The following is an 18303-nucleotide window of genomic DNA, read 5'->3' on the forward strand; positions in this document are numbered from 1 at the left end:
TTAATAGTGCTTCAAACTCTTCTTGCTTTCTGATTTCCTCGTACAGTTTGTGTACCTCTTCCATGTTCTTACGAAATCTTTCACTTGCTCCACTGTGATTCCCTTCAAAGTACGTATACTTTCTATCATTCTAATCATCAGATTCATCAGGATGAAAAGAACTAAATGCATATTCAACTTTATTTACCAAAGACCCACTGTTATCAAAATTACTTAATTCAAATGCATGTAGCTTACCAATAGTATCATCCAAAGAAACTGGCATATTGGGTACAGACCTCAATTCATTGATTGCAGACACTCAAATTGCATAAGCAGGTATAAGGGTTCTCAATAACTTACTTGTGACATCCTTTTCTTCAATGGTTCCTCCTGCTCCTTTGATTTGATTGACAATCTCCTTTAACCTTGTACTATACTGGGTTATGTTCTCACCTTCATTCATCCTCATAGATTCAAGTTGTCCTCTTAAACTATCCACTTTTTCTCTTTGAACATGTTCATCACCACCATACACAGATATGAGCTTGTCCCACATTACCTTGGCATCATTGTAGCCTTCTAGATCATTAAACTCTAAGTCGGTCAATGTGGATGCTATTTCAATCATTGCTTGAATATGTTCTTGCTTTTCCTTTATCTCTTCCATTGTCAATGGATAGGTGCTAGGTGTAATGAAATCATTCTCCAGATAATATACAACATATTCTCCAACTCCTGATAGGTGCAGCTTCATCCTTTTCTGCCATGTAGAGAAACTAGACTTGTTTAGCTTTGGTGCATCCCTCTTATACATCTTTGGATCTTTTCCTCAAGTACCTTTAAACTTTTTCTTCTGGAGTCCAAAGCTCTAATACCAATTGATAGTTCTTATACTTAATTGTTAAGTGCAGATGCCAAGCTAACAAGATGAGAGGGGGGGGTGAATCATACAAACTTAATCTTCCATAAAAACAAAAAATTCAACCTTGGTAACATATACTTCAGCAATATAACCAAAACTGCTAAACATGCAAGCTCATAAGCATATAAACAGCATAACACTCATAACACCAGATTTAACGTGGAAACCCAAATAGGGAAAAACTACTGTGGGATTTCGGACCCACTAAGAAATATACTCTTCTAGAGTATGCTTTATTAAAAGCAAATCCTGTTAAAGATTACAAACACATTGCTAGATGCGACCTGGTTAAGGGATTTCTCTCAGATCTGTTAGGATCTTCACCTTGTTAGAGGTGACCTTGTTAAAGGATTTCAAACACTCAATCAGAATGTCACCTTGCTAGAGGGTTTTACAAATAAGACTGTTAAGTCCACTCGGTTAAGATATTTTCTGTCACTTCACAAAATAACAATAATAAAAATCTATCTGCAACTTCACATCTAAAATGCTAAAGCAGATTCTTATTTGCTCAATACAATCTAGTCATAGGACTTATCTTGTCCCTCTGCTGGGCTCTATACTCTATTATTCAAATAGGTCTTCAAGCTTCTGTGCTTGGTAATCACTATGTAGCATCCATGTGCATACACTTGCCCGCATACATTGTTTATCAATAGTTCCTTATTTATAAACAATTGCTAACCGCTTAATCTCCTTGATCACATATCCCATGATCAATCATAGCCATCAGATCTTCAAACTTGACTAGGTTCAATGTATCCTTTGATCTGAAAACATTTTACCTCACCTTGGAACTTGTGCTAAGGTATTGTTGTTCAATCTGAGCTGTAGATCTTCCTGTCGATCTTCTATTGCCATAGATTCTTTAACAAACTTCATGCATGGCATACCAATCATTTAATCAATTCCAGCTCATCAGCTTCCTTCATTAAATAATGCTTTTAATCATTTAATGCATTCTATTACAGCTCGGTTGCAACTCGATAAATACTAAACTTCACTCGGTAGACCTTCCACCTTTATTAACCGATAGCGATAACCTTAGGGTTTACAGACTAGGTTTCTTAGGGTTTACTGACTAGGTTCTTTGCTCCGTAACATAGTATAGTATTAACCTTACAATCAACAACATATGTAGGATATCAAAACAATCTAAACATCATGATCTCATCATTGTCTAACTCGGTAATAGTTGCCCATTAAATAACTTATTTCTCCCTATTCATCACATTCTTTCTGTGTCTTTTACTGACATCTTTATACTCATCAAATCATACTTCTTAAGATATGGCAACATCATACTGAATTAGAAAATCAATTTCTTGACATCAATGACAAAATAATAATTTTAAGACAGTAAACATCCGTAAACAGTTATATCCATAATCATCAACAACCTTCTCAATATCCTTATTGAAATCTCTTATTGTTTGTTATAATGCCAACAATCTCCCCCTTTGGCATTGATGGCAAAACCAATTGATTTGACCTAAGTGATTTGGATTGTTGTGAGATTTTGAAATGCTCTCCCCCTATCATCAGACTTCTCCCCCATACATTAGTCTTCTCCCCCTTTGACAACAATGCCAAAAAGTAAAGAACTAAAACATGATTTCTTCTGCTGAGAAGTGAATTCCTTGCAGTTATGTGTCAACTCAATCTCGGTCAGAGCATTATGTCTTCAATTCTTGTTCCCTGTATTTGTTTCCCTACACACCTTTAGAAAAACATCCTAAAGTGTGTAAATAAGCATCAATCCACACATAATATTTTGTAGATTCATCAAATTGATGCTTTCACCGAACTCGGTCAGTGAGTAGAAGATAGGGCTAGGATCCCTAACTTACTTCTGAGATACTCAAAAGTGTCCCTTGACAGTGGCTTGGTGAAGATATCTGCTACTTGTTCCTTTGTGCTAACATACTCCAACACAACTTTCTTCTCTTGAGCTTCTTCTCTAAGATAATGATATTTGATAGAGATGTGCTTTGTCTTAGAGTGCATAACAGGACTCTTTGAAATGTTAATGGCGCTAGTATTGTCACAGAATATAGTTACTGGCTTGGTAACTTTCTCATTTATACCTTCCAACAATTGTTTGATCCATGCTATATTAGTACAATTCAATGTTGCAGCAACGTATTCAGCTTCTGTTGTTGACTATGAAACACATTGTTATTTCTTGCTAAGCCAACTCACTAGTCTTTCTCCTAAAAAGAAAGCTCCTCCACTTGTGCTTTTTCTATCATCAATGTTGTCTGCCCAATCAGCATCAGTATAAACTTCTAAATCAAAGTCATTTCCTTTCTGATATACTAAGCCATAATCTTCAGTGCCTTTCAAGTATCTGAAAAATTCTCTTGATTGTTGTCATGTGTGTTTCCTTGGGATCTGCAGAAAATCTTGCAACTATACCTACTGCATGTGCTATGTCTAGTTTGTTGTGAACAACATATTGTAGCTTTCCAATCATGGATCGGTAAAGTGTCTCATCAATAGATGTAGATTCATCATTCTTTGATAATTTACAGTTTGTAGTCATAGGAGAACTTACTGGTTTTGAATCCTCCATTCCAAATTTCTTCAACATTTCCTTTATGTACTTGGATTGAGTAATGAAAATCTCATCTTTCATTTGCAGTATTTGTAAACCTATAAAGTACTTTATCTCACCTTTTAATGACATCTCAAATTCTTTGCACATTTCATTACCAAAGTTTTTGCATAGAGAATCATTTCCACAAAATATAATGTCATCAACAAATATGGCTGAGATCAGTATTCCATTTTCATCATTCTTCATGTACATATTGTTGTTTTCACTTGTTCTTATAAAACCAATCTTGATCAAATAAGAGTGCAATCTTTCATACCATGTTCTAGGTACTTGTTTCAGACCATATAAAGCTTTGTTCAATTTACATACCTGATCTTTATTCTTGTCTCCAACAAATCCTTCAGGTTGTTCAATATAAACTTCTTCTTCTAATATACCATTCAGAAATGCAGATTTGACATCCATTTGATATACCTTGAAATTTTTGTAAGCACTGTATGCCGGCAATGTTCTTACTCCTTCAAGTCTTGCCACAGGTGCAAAAGTCTCACCATAATCAATTCCCTCTTCTTGAGCATATCCTTTGCAAACTTGTCTTGCTTTATTTTGAATGACCTCACCTTTTTCATTCAGCTTGTTTTTGAAAATCCACTTTGTACCGATTACATTTTTGTCCTTTGGTCTTGGGACCAGTGTCCATGTGTCATTCTTCTTGATTTGATCAATCTCTTCCATCATAGAATTTATCCAATCTTCACTATTAAATGCCTCTTTCACTATCCTCAGTTCAAATTCAGATATCAAACATGTGTTTTGTCTCGGTGTGTTCCTTATCATCACTGGATCATCCTTATCTCCTATAATCTAACTTGATGCATGATTCCTTCTGACATACTTGGCTAATACAGGCTCAGTAGGCTCTATATGATCTTCTTCATCACTTGGTAACTGAATATCTTCTTTATTTTCTTCAGTAACTCTCTTAGAAGGACTTGTCGGTTGAACATAGACAAATTCTTCATAATCTTCTGGTTCTTTAGAGTTTCCTTCATCATTTCTTTCTGCAAATTCATCAATTTTCACATTTACACTTTCTACTATTTTGTTAGATGATTTGATCAGACATTTAAATGCTTTACTTCTAGAAGAATAACCAAGAAATGTTCCTTCTTCACTTTTCTGATCAAACTTTCCATTTCTATCATCTTTGTGTACATAGCATCTACTTCCAAAGATTTTGAAGTAACTTACATTCAGTTTCTTGTCATACCAGATTTCATATGGTGTCTTCAAAGTTCCTTTCTTCAGTTGTACTCGGTTCAGGGTGTAAACTATTGTGCTTATTGCTTCTCTCCAAAATGTTTGTGGTACTTTCTTTTCAATCATCAGGGTTCTGGCACAATCCACAATAGAGTTGTTCCTTCTCTCAACTATCCTATTTTGTTGTGGAGTTCTTGGTGCAGAGACTTGTCTTTTTATACCATGATCATTGTAGAATAAGTTAAATTCATCAGAGGTAAAATCTCCTCCTCTATCTGATCTAAGACATTTCAGTTGTCTTCCTGTTTCATTTTCAACTCTTGCCTTGTACCATTTAAACATTTGAAAAGCTTCTGATTTTTCTTTTAAAAACATAATTGACATCATCCTTGATAATCATCCACAAATAATATGAAATATTTATCACCATAATAACTTTGAACTTTCATAGGACCACAAAGATCAGTGTGCACAAGATCTAAAATTCCATTAGAAGTGTAGGACTTACTTGTAAAGCTTGATCTTGTCATTTTAACCATCTAGCATCCTCGACACATAGCATTCTCAGGCTTTTCCAAACTCGGTAGACCTCTTACTCGGTGCTTCTTACTTATTTTGATCAGATTATCAAAATTTACATGACAAAACCTTTTATGCCATAACCAGGTATCATCTATATTTGCATACAGATAATTATTCCAAGTTGAGTCAAGGTGAAATGTGTTACCTTTTGTTTGAGTCCCGGTAGCAGCTAACTTTCCATGCTTATCATGAACTTTGACAATTCCTTTCTGAAATTATATTCGGTAACCTGTGTTGTTTAGTTGTGCTACACTCAACAAATTATATTTCAAACCTTCAACGCAATAAACATCATTACATTTAGCATTGTCAAGAAGTGTTATGGATCCTTTACCTTTTACCGGACATGGTGCATCATTACCAAATCTTACATAACCTCCATCATAATCTTCTAACATAACAAACTTGTGTTTATCACCTGTCATGTGATGTGAGCATCCACTATCTATGATCCATGAATCATTAGTTTTAAAGTGAGATATTAGGGCTTTTTCTTCATACCTTTCTTCATCTGATCCATCTTTGATAGCCACATAAACTACTTCCTATGTATCAGTTTCATTTGATTTATCATTGATGCTCTGCAAAATAGATTAGAAAATCTGTTTGATGGCAACACACATAAGAGCACAAGAAACAAATGTTAGTGTTAGCAACAAAAGATTATCCTAAACAGGCATATCAAGAGAGATATTAAGCATGAAATAGAAAGCATACAAATATAGAATAGATAAACTATACTCCTCCAAATACTAATCAAGATGCTCATAGTTGCTCCTCCCTTGCTCCTCTCCTCTCCAAGTTCCACATGAGTGTAGCTCTCAGCTTTTAGCACTAGCCATGGATGCCATATGGAGATTCAAGATGGTTGAATATGATAAGCAAATGCTATGCAAGTGTAGATAGTGACGCTATGAAAAAGCTCTATGCTAATACCAGTATAACAACAATACTCTAGTGCTTCCTTTTTTGTTTGAAGGGTTCTATTTATACAAGAAATAGGGAAATGAAGGGTTAAGATTGAGCAATCTTAACAAGGGTTAGGATTGAAAGATATTCAATCCATGTGAGACTTTCAACCCAATCCCATGTTGACAAGTGTCACCATGAGGAGGCTTGAGAGGAGAGATAAGGAGCATTAAATGCTTGAGGGGACATGATGGTTACCCTAGGGGGTTGGGTTAGGGTTAGGTTAATGGATATTCCTTTTATCCAAGGGATAAATGAATGTGCAAGGGTTAAATGGTTACCTTAGTCAAAGAAATAAATGTTTTGAAGATACCCATGAGTCAAAAGGATGGTTAAGTTAGAGGAAAGTCTCTAACCAAAGGTAAAAGATGAGTTAACCATAAATGGTTATGTAAGAGCCTTTGGAAGACTTTAGAGGTTAACCATTTGAAGACATAAAGCCTTAAATGCCTTTCAAAGACTTTGAGGGCTTTGAGAAGTGACTCCAAGTTGCTTAGGAATGTGACAATATTTAGGGGATGGATTAGGCTAATTAGGAAGGGGTTAGAAGAATCTAGAAAGGGTTTAGGCATGCAAGTGGATTTTGTAGGAGAATGCAAGTGGGAGGAATTTTGGGATTTTCAATTAAAATAAAATCATTTATTTCAATTAAATAGTGTAATTTGCATTTGGGTGGATATTCAAATAAATATTAATTTATTTAAATGAGAAAAAGGAAGATAAAGCATTAAATGCTTGAAGACTTTAAGGGAAACCTTTAAGGCTTAAGAAGACTCTAGAAGGAAGCCATTAATCTTGAAGACTTTAAGGGAAGCCATTAAGTTTGAAGACTTCAAGGGAAACCATTAAAGGTTTCAAGTGGGTGAGGATAAATAGGATTTTAAATAGATAATTTATTTAAAATAGTTGTGCAACTTGCATTTGTAGGAAAATGCAAGTGGGTGGAGGATAAAGGTGATTTAAATAAACGTTAATTTATTTAAATGTGAGAGATGGGATTTTGGGGGTTTTAAATAAATATAAATTTATTTAAATGTGAGAGAAGATTTTAATTAAATAAATATGATTTATTTATTTAATTAATGGTTTGAATTTCGTTCAGTGAATTAAATCAAATAAATTGAATAATTTATTTAATTAATAGGAGAAGAGGGTTAAGATTAATTAATTAAATATTAATTTAATTAATTATTGATTGGTGGTTAAATAATCAAATAAATACTAAATATTCATTTAATTAAGTGGACAAATTTATGTGACTACATTTGCCCCTCTTTGAGATGGTGCGGTTTTATCGCGTCGTTTCAAAGAAAGAAAAATAGGTGTGAAGAAATATGCCCCAGAAATGTTAATTTAGTGGGTGGTATGCCCCCTCAAGAGATGGGTCAAAAATTTTCAAAAAATCGGGTGATCTCTCGAAAAAGAACGAGAAGTGGAGGGGAGGTAGAATAAAAGAAATTAGCAATAACAGTGAAAGAATGGAAGAAAACAGAGTGAATATGGAGAAATGGCAAGCCAGTGAGTACCCATAGGTTATGCAAGAGATATGGTACAAATGTGGTGTTGTGCTTTTGATTGATGTTATACAATTGATCAAAATGGTTGGACAATTTGGTGCAATTGGTTAAACTGCCCCAGTCGAGTCAAAGTGTGACAGTTGATGTCAGTTGTTCGCTTGGACAGGATAAAGTCTGAGTAAGTGAATCAAAGTGACCTATTGTGACTTAGACAATTGATGTAATTGTCTGTTGGATTATGTTTGATTGGTTGATCAATTGATAGTTTGTGCATGTGATGGATGGTTGTGGTGAATCATAGCAGCCCCATTGAGACTAGGTCATTATGATAAATGCGTGTTGTAGTCTAGGTTTGCCATAATCGATTACCTTTTGAGACCCAAAGATACTTGATCAGAGTATCTGTTGATAGTCTAGGTGTGTGTGAGTCGATGTTCCTATGTAGACAGAGTAATTGGCTTGATTGGGTTGATGGGAGATGATGTAGGGTATGTGATGTTGATTATTGAGATGGGGAGGGTGAGGGTGGTGTTCAATGTTAGATAGAAGAAATGGAGGACCTATGACGCATTCCTATGGAAGAAGAGGAAAATAGAGTATCCATTGTCATTACTATGTATGCATGATATGCAGCTATTATGAATGGGTGGATGGATGGAATGCAACGGAATGCAATATATACAGATGAGATGGAATGACGATCCATAGTGCTTTATTTTCATCATTGAGCTTTAAAATGTTGTAAGAAAATACAAGCAACTTGACATAATGATTCAAGATGACCTGAGTATTCCTTTCATGGATTTTGATATAGAAAGTTAATACAAGCAACTTGATATAATGGATCAAGTTGACCTGAGTATTGCTTGTAGAACAGACAAGGATTATCTCCTTTCATGCATGACTTGGAACGTCCTCCTTGATCTTTTGCCGATCATATCCTGAGACAAGTTCATACCGTAGTAAGATAAAACCATTATTGAGCTTGGATGAGGCAGTAGGAACCAAAGATGGAGTATTGTACCTGTAAGAAAACAACATATATAAAGAATAAAGAATATGGACCCTCGATAATGGTTCATGCTCATATGGTCGAGGTATATGTTGTAGTCAGCAAGCCGTAGTGATCTATGGCTGTATTTTGCCTATGATCATGTAGCTTAGTGAGCTTCCCACGTAGACACCATTAGTACATGCCCCAGTACTTCATCAAAATAATTCACAGAAGATGCATAAACAATGTTGTAGGAACCTGATATATATAAACGAATGAATAACCTACAAATCAACCAAGTATTTGATAGCTTAAACAAAATTTTCTTGTCAAAGAAAATGTCATCTTGTCTTTGTTTTGGTAAGGAAGGATGCATCCTTGTTTAGACAATTTGCGTGTTTGATGTTGATTGTTTGGTTGATTGGATAATTGGTCATCGTTTGATTATTTCACCATGTTTGTGTGGTATCTGCTTTGAAAAATTTGTATATACAAAGCGTTGCCATGTTTTTGTTTGTTTGATGTTTTCTGAGGTTTTTGGATATTGTGAGATAGTTTTTCAATGTTTTTGGATTTTGTGAGATAGTTTTGAATGTTTTTGGTATTTTGTGAGATAATTTTCCAATGTTTTTGGTATTTCGAGAGACAGTTTTGAATGTTTTTAAATTTTGTGAGATAGTTTTGAATGTTTTTGGATTTTGTGAGATAGTTTTGAATGAAGAATCAATGAATCACAAGTAATGTAGAATCCACTTCCATCAAATAGGTTAAGGGTATTGCCCACAGTTTTAGTCATGACTCTGAAAAAGCGGGATGCAAGACGCATGAAGTACTATCCTTAATTGCGGATCAATAACGAGCCATGGTTTGGACGGATGGATGAGTGAATGTAGTGAATGTGATCGCAACAAGTCTGAAAGACAATGGAGCCATAGCCTTTATGAGTGGCGCCTATTTGCCGGGTTTTCACCATCGCACTTACCCAAGGTGCCACTGGAGTGGTTGTTCACCATTTGGATGCATGATTTTTCTTTACTATTTTGATGTTTTTGTATTTTCTTCAGGACATTTTTCTGAATGTTTTTGGTGTTTTTCTGTATAGCTTTTAGGTATAAAACCATTTGAGGTGCATGCTGTCGATTGGATCTACTAGCGATTCTCCTTCGGAAGTAACCAACTGATATGCCCCAGACCCAAATACAGTAGTGATAACATATGGACCCAGCCAATTCGATTCAAACTTTCCTTGATGTTCTTGATTTGGTTGGTTACGAGGATTCTCTCGAAAAACAAGATCACCTACCTCAAATGTACGAGGTTGAACTCGATGATTATAGCCTCTGCTCATGCGCTGCTGATAGGCTTTGAGGTGATTGTATGCAGCTTTTTGTTTCTCATCAAGTAGCTCTAAGTCTTGGAGATGGGATACTCTATATGCTTCATCATTGATCAGATTGTGCAAGGAAACCCGTAGTGATGGTATCTCAACCTCAATAGGTAAAATAGCTTCTGCACCATAGACCAATGAGTAGGGAGTTGCGCCTATAGGGGTTCGAATGCTAGTTTGATACGCCCATAGTGTTGGATTCAATTGAACATGCCAATCATGACTGACATCATTGACTATCTTCTTTAGGATTCTCAATATGTTCTTGTTTGATGCTTCAGCCTAACCATTTCCTTGTGGGTAATAGGGAGTGGAAAAGCAGTGTTGGATGTGAAATTTCTCACAGAGTTCATGAACATCCTGATTTTTGAAAGGAAGCCCATTATCTGTGATGATAGACATGGGTACATCATACCGGCAGATGATATAATTAAGGATGAATGAGGCGATTTGCTTGCTGGTGACTTGGGTAAGTGGAACAGCTTCGATCCACTTTGTAAAGTACTCGGTGGTGGTAATAATGAATTTGTGGTCGTTGGATGAAGACGGATGGATTTTACCCACAAGGTCAAGTCCCCATTGACAAAAGGGCCATGGTGTTGTGATTGATTGTAATTCTTGTGCTGGTGCATGTATCAGGTCTCCATGAACTTGGCATTTTTTGCACTTTCTGACAAAGTAGTAGAAGTCTTTTTCCATTGATGGCCAATAGTATCCAGCTCGTATGATCTTCTTAGCTAGTGACGGGCCACTCGCATGAGTTCCACAAATTCCTTCATGTACCTCTTCCAAGGCCTTTGTTATCTCATCCTGGTCTAGACATCGAAGGAGAGTACCATCAAGACTGCGTTGGTATAGGGTTTCCGCAATAATGGTATATCGAGCAGTTTGGCAAATGAAGGTTTTACGTTGGTTATTCGATTGGTTAGGAGGAAGTGTGTGATCACGAAGGTAGGTGTAGAACTCACCGTACCATGGGGATTCGGAACCGATAAGGTGACATGTCATCTTGGATTTGCGGATATCATAAGCAGGAATCCAAAGTTGTTCTACCAAGAACTTGTAGCGTGTTGATTTCTGTGGAAGATCAAGGAGAGATGCAATGGTAGCCATAGCGTCAGCAGCTCGATTCTGATCTCTGGGTATCTGTTCAAAGGTGATAGTAGTGAATGATGTTTTTAATTTGTCTGTCATTTGTTTGTACAGCATGAGTTTGTCATCCTTGGTCTAATATTCATCTATTGCTTGTCGAATGACCAGTTGGGAGTCGCCATATACTTGTAGTTCTTGTAACTTCCATTGTATGGCTAGCCTGAGTCCTGTGATAAAGGCCTCATATTCAACTGTTGTTTGTGCATGAAAAGGTGAGCCTGTAAGACTTCGAGATGTTGTCACCTTGAGGTGTGATAAACAGAATGCTTGCCCCCGAGCCATGCCTAGTGTATGAACCATCCAAGTATAGTTTCCATGGTTGTGCTGTTGTGATCATGAATATCTCTTCATCTGGAAAATTGGAAATGAGAGGATGATCACCCATGAGGGGAGCATCGGCCAATTGATCTACAATGACTTATCCTTTGATAGCCTTATGGTCTCCATACTCGATGTCAAATTCACTCAGAATCATCACCCATTTGGCCAAGCGACCAGTCAATGCTTCTTTGCTGAGTAAGTACTTTAGTGGATCAATCTTTGCAATGAGCCGTACCTTGTGTGTTAATAGATAGTGCCTCAATTTAGTGGCTGCCAAGATTACTACTAGGCAATCTCACTCAATAGGTGTGTAATTGAGTTCATAGCCAACCAGTGTGCGAGAGATGTAGTATATAGCACATTCTTTTCCTTCTGCATTGTGTTGAGCCAATAGCACTCCTAATGTTGTATTAGTTGCTGATATATAAAGTAGTAGAGGCTTACTCAGATCAGGTGGGATCAGCAATGGTGTATTCATGAGATAATATTTAAGCATCTAGAATGCTTGCTGGCATATAGCATCCCACTGAAAGCAGATATTTTTGTGTAGCGGGTGTGTAAAAGGATGGCACTTATCTGCCAGCTGTGCAATGAATCTTCGGATGGACTGTAGCCACCCTTGTAATATCCTTAGTTGACTGATGTTCTTCGGAGGTGGCATGTCCATGATTGCTTTGACCTTTGTTGTGTCGACCTCAATGCCTTTGCTTGAGACAATGTATCCTAGAAGTTTCCCTGAGGTTACTCCAAAGACACATTTCTTTGGGTTGAGTTGCACATGATATTGTTCCAGTCTGTCAAAGATCTTCTCTAATATTTCTAGATGACCTTCTCTTGTGAGTGATTTTGCCAGTAAGTCATCCACATAATCTTCCATTATAGTATGCATCATGTCATGGAAGATGGTGGTCATTTCTCGCTGATAGGTCACTCCTGCATTCTTTAGACCAAAAGGCATGACATTCTAGTAGTATGTGCCCCATGGACATGTGAAGGTTGTCTTATGTTGATCCTCAGGTGTGATCTTTATCTGGTTGTACCCTGAAAAGCCATCCATGAGAGAAAGCATGGCATGTTTTGCTGTTAGGTCCACTATTATGTCGATGTTTGGTAGGGGGAAGTCATCTTTAGGACATGCTTTGTTCAGATCTCTAAAGTAAGTACAGATACGATTCCCCATTTGGTTTGCCGATAGGCACAATATTGGATATCCAATCTGCATAATCAATTGGTCTAATAAAACTAACATCTAGGAGTTTCTTAAGTTATGCTTTGACTAAATATTGCAATCTAAGGATGCATCTTGCGAAGCTTCTGCTTGACAGGTTTGGCTCCTTCTGCGTGGTGAGGTGATGCATGACTAAATCCGGATCAAGACCAGGCATGTCTGCATATGACCATGCAAAGTTAATTTGGTGCTTCTGGAAGAATTCAACAAACTTGGGTTGTTCCTCTGAAGTTAAAAGAGATTCCAGATGTATGTGGTGAGGAGTTTCAGGAGTCCCACCGTTGTATTCTTTTGTCTCCTCAATGAGAATCGTTGATCGTTCCTGCTGTGTACTAGAGGGGAGCATGCCAAACCTTTCATCCTCAGGCACCTCAGAGAGGTTTTCACCATTGGATACACTCTTTATTTTTACTTTTATGGGATCAAACAGTGCCACAATGTGGTTTTCACTGGAAGATCCATGTTTTATTGTTATATTTTTCTACCTGAAAGGTTTGGCATCCACCCCAAAGTATGTTGCGCTATTAAGTTCTATGGAAAATCTAGCTTTGTGATCCCTGCTTGGTATGTTATCTCATAATTCCAAAAATTCAATGATCGCCTCATCATTCTGGAAGTGGTCAAGGCATGGGGGATTAGGTTGGTTCCATTCGATGAGTTCAGGATGGATAATGGGCATTACCTCATCAATTAGGTTAAGTTTGTTAGATGTGTTAGTGAGGGTTAAGACATTATGGTCAAGGTCGCTAATGGTACTCTCCTTGGCAAAATCGGGCATAGGATGTGACGTAGGGTCTGTGGAAGATGTTTCCATCTCAGGAACCCAAGAGGTCTTTATCTATGCTTCTCCATAAACAGGGATGTCTTTGTGAGGTGGAAGGGGTGATGTGTCTTCCTCATCTGAAGTATTCAGATGTACTGAATCAAACTCCCACTCATGTGAGACGATCTTTGAGTCACTTTCTAGTATCTAATTGATATACCACACTGGGATATCATCTGAGTTAAACACTGCAGGTGTGATCGGTTGATGTACCTTTGTAGATGAAATGATCGGTGCTGCAAGAAGGATTATGGGGATCAAAGAATCTGATACAGGGAGTATTGGTAGTGTTGACTCTATTGCTTTTGCTAGAATTGCTAGTGTTGTCGATACTGCTGGGGGTTCTGATAGTACTAGTGGTGTTGTTGATGCGGTTGTTGCGGTTGTTGTGGTTGATGGGATTATGGGTTTGATTGGTGGTATGATGGGTGTTGTAGATGTTTTTGCTAGGATTTTTAGCCTCAATGGGGTAGTTTCTATGGTGTTTGATGTTGCTTTTATCATCAAAGGTGACCTCTTTGTAATAGGCTGATATAGAGGTTGGTTGGGTTTTCCTTTGAATTTGAGCTTAGGAAGGATATCCTTTTGAAAGCCTAAGCCTGTATTATCATTGGGCTTTAATTCCGGCTGCAGCGGTTCATGTCGTCCTTGCTTGCAAGGTCCCAAAGCACTTTGACCATCATAACCCATTCTTTGCATAATGAGAAGGCCTTTTCCATATTGATCTATGGGAAGCTTATCTTGTGAGATTTCTGTGGTGATAGGATCTTTATAGATCCATTCTGCTAAGTCCTCATCTCTGGTCTCTTCTTCTTGACTCTTTCCAAGGATGAATGGCGTAAAAGTACATGATGGCTTGTCCAGTGGTGTTTGAAGTAACCATTGAGGTTTACCATGTGTTCTAGGAGAAGTGGGCATTTGTCCAACACAAAAGAGTTGGCTGAGAATGTATTCCTCAGGACCTTCCTTTGCTATTTTCATCTTGAGCTTCTCGTGCTTGGGTATAGTGGTGTTTGAACTGGAAAGAGAGGTTGGACTTACGTATGATGTGGATGAGATGGCTTCTCTATTGTTGGGAACGATAATCTCTGGTTGATGACTTATATTATGACAATATGCAAAGGGGTTTGCATCGCCCAGGATTGTAATTTCTACACCATTATGCAGGAACTTGATACACTGATGGTAGGTGGATGGAACGGCTTGCATGGCATGTATCCAAGGTCTTCCTAATAATAAATTATATGGCAGAGGAAGGTTCAGAACTTGACAGATGATGTGCTTCACCACTGGGCCCACTCGGATCGATAGCACAACTGCTCCTTTGGATGAACGCTCTGCATCATCATAGGCTTTGATTGTTATCTTCTTGCGGGGATCCACTAATTCAATTGCATATCCCAAAGTTGTGACTAATTGTAGTGTATAGATATTCAGGCCTGCTCCATTATCAATCAAGACTTGCTTGATCCTATGTTGGTTGATAAACCCTTCAATGTGGAGTGAGGCGTTGTGAGGTTGCTAGAAGGATGAGTTGTCACTTTCAGAGAAAGTGAAACAAGGTGATGACCTTAGATTTCCAACCATGGCTTGGAACTAATCTGTATCTAGGTTTGCAGGGACTGATGCCTCTTGGAGAGCTTGATCCAAAATTGTTTTATGGGATGGAGATAGGCGCAATAGCTCTAAGATAGATATTAGTGCGGGTGTTTTGTCTAATTGGTCCATAAGGTTATACTGCTTTGGGATAGATGGGGTGCCTTGTGGAGCTGCTTTGATGGTAATCTTGTCGCGACGTGTAACAACATTGCAGGTGGAGCTGGGATTTTTTATGGTAATAGTTGCAATTTGTTCACTGGCATCATATAGGTGATTCACAGTGTATTATAGGCGGCTCGCGTATAATCAGTGGTGTCTGTGTTTCTCCCTGAAGTGGAAGGACCCCTTTGATCTTGTCATGGAAGTGGATTTTTAAACATAAGATGATCATTGTTTGTTGTCTTTGGGTCATGTGATTCGATTTTGATTTCACCTCGGTCAATAAGATCCTGAATAAGATCTTTCAATCTGTGACAATTGCTTGTTTTATGCCCTTTTCCTTGATGGAAATCACAATGTTCTGTATCCCTCCACCATGAAGGTTTGACTTGAGGTTCATAATTTGATGTTTTGGGTAAGGTCACCAAATTTTGAGAAACCAGCTGACGTAATACTATTTCAATGGGTTCCTCTAAGGGAGTGTATGTTCGCTTTGGTTTTTGTTGACGTTGTCTGGGTTCATCTTGAGATGTGATGTGGCCTTGATTTGGAGGAGCAACTGTGTTAGTCTTAGGTGGGGGATTTTGTCCTGCAAATCGAACTACAGGTTGTGCACTTTTGATAGTTCTTGCATCCACAACCCCATCGTTGACGACATTTTTGTTTTTGTTCCAGAAGTTTGGTTTGTCACTATTGAAGCGTGGATGAGGGCCATCCTTTGGTTCATTGTAGATTTTGATAAGTCCTTTCTTGATGAGAGCCCGCTCACATTTTAAGCCTTTGGTGATCATGTCAATGAAAGAGTCTATGTCTTTTACGTTGAGGTGAAATTCCATTTCGTCATTTAAGTTGGAAATAAATATTTCCACTAGTTCTTGTTCAGGTAATTGAAGAGAATGTCTGCTAAACATTTGACGCCATCGTTGCAGAAAGACTAAAAATAGTTCACCTGGGTTTTGTTTAGTGTTACATAGATCAGCCATGGTGATATCACGTTCAATGTTGTATGAGTAATGTGCCAAGAATTTCTGGATGAGTTCTTCAAATGTCCTAATGCCACCTGGTAATCGGCAAAACCATGATGTGGTTGTTCCTCCCAAGCTTTGGGGAAAAAATGCATTAGGTATGTATCCTCGTATGCCACTTCGAGGCAAGATGAATGGAATTTTCTAACATGATCATGAGGATCTCCTTTTCCTCGGTATTTTTCAAACTTGGGTGTTTCAAACCCTTGCGGAAAAGGTGGCATATGAAGATTCCTATCAAAGGGATAGGGACAAATGTCATTAAGTGAAAATTGATTAGTTTTCACACCACTATGAAGTTGTTGGGCGAGATTTTCGACTTGTTGCCTCAACATTTCTATGTCATTTGGAGGAGGAGGTGGTGGGGGATTACCTTGATGAAGGTTGTATCTGATGTGTTCTCTACCTCTTTCATCCTCATTATGAATTTGGCATTCTGATGCTTGTCTTAGTTGTGCAACATCAAAGTCAGAGGGTAGTTTAGCCCCTTCTTGAGCAAGTCTTAAAAAGTGAGCATCGGCATTGCTCCTGAGTATCTCATCAAAAAGTCTATTGAAGAAAGGGTTGTGTTGTGCCCTTTCTATTTCCGTAGGAGTAGGAGTACTTGGATTTTCATCATTTACATTTCCTCCTAGGGCTTCTTGGAATTCATTAATATTGTCTTCATCTTCTTCTTCTTCAATTTCTATTTGTCTTGTTCTAGATCTGGTTTGAGCCATTTTGTTTACAAGTTTTTGTTGAAGTTGGGTGAAAATGTTGATGAGTTGTTGATGAAATGAGAGATTTTTATTTTTTTTGAGCTTTTTGATTTTTTTTTTATCCACCTCATAATGGACTCACATCTTTTTCCCAAAGAAAAGAGTATCCTACAAGTCAAGATATTCATAAAGGAAAAGGGGTAGACCTTCATGAGAAAGAACCCCTCCATATCAAAGAAGATCTTAAGGGTCATGTCTACACAACTCACTCTCAAGACGTTGGTATCCCTCCATCACAATCCAAACATATCCCTTCCCCATCATCCCTTCCATCCATCTTAGGTCCTTATATCCCTTCATCCTCTATGCAAGGTCAGCAAAGGCACACATCTTTGAGAACCTTCCAGTCATCCAAAAGAACTCCATTTCATTCCTATCCATCCATGCATTCCTTTCCCCCTCCAAGCAATTTGGATGCCAAGCATAAACGTCATAATTCTAGCAATCCACATGTCCAATATAAGTGCCTATTTGTCAGGTTCACCAATTAATGTAGCTAGGAATCTGGAAAGCATCAAAGCAAATGAACATTAGCCTAGTTCAATCACGAAAACTCAATTGCAATGACCAATCCTAATTACACTCAATGAAAACATGAAAACAAGACATTCAAAATGAAAAGTAAGCAAACCAAATGCAGATGTCTCCTTCATGTGGCTCCATTGTCCTTCTTTCTCCTTCAAATTGCTTTGTTTGTGGATCTCACCTACAAGTGCATAAGCATGATGTGAAAGTAAGATTGTTAAGACAAGATGACAGCATAAGGGTACTAGAAGCGTGATTGATTCAATCAGGGACTTTGATTGAAGAAATTCATCCAATTTATAGACAAATTGGAGAAAAGATCAAATTAGCATGAAAGTGATTCGAATGGAAATTCAAATCAAGAATAGCAAAATTATGACAAGTGTATGACAAATTGACACTTTCTATGCGAAATTGATTGATTGACAATTATGACAAATTGCTATGTCAAAATTGATTGATTGACAAATATGACAAATTATGACAAATTTGTTATGTCATTCCTATGAAATTAGGAGAAATATAGGAGAAAATTGAAAA

Source organism: Cryptomeria japonica, chromosome 3 (genome assembly GCF_030272615.1).
Source record: "Cryptomeria japonica chromosome 3, Sugi_1.0, whole genome shotgun sequence".
Classification (NCBI taxonomy): Eukaryota; Viridiplantae; Streptophyta; class Pinopsida; order Cupressales; family Cupressaceae; genus Cryptomeria; species Cryptomeria japonica.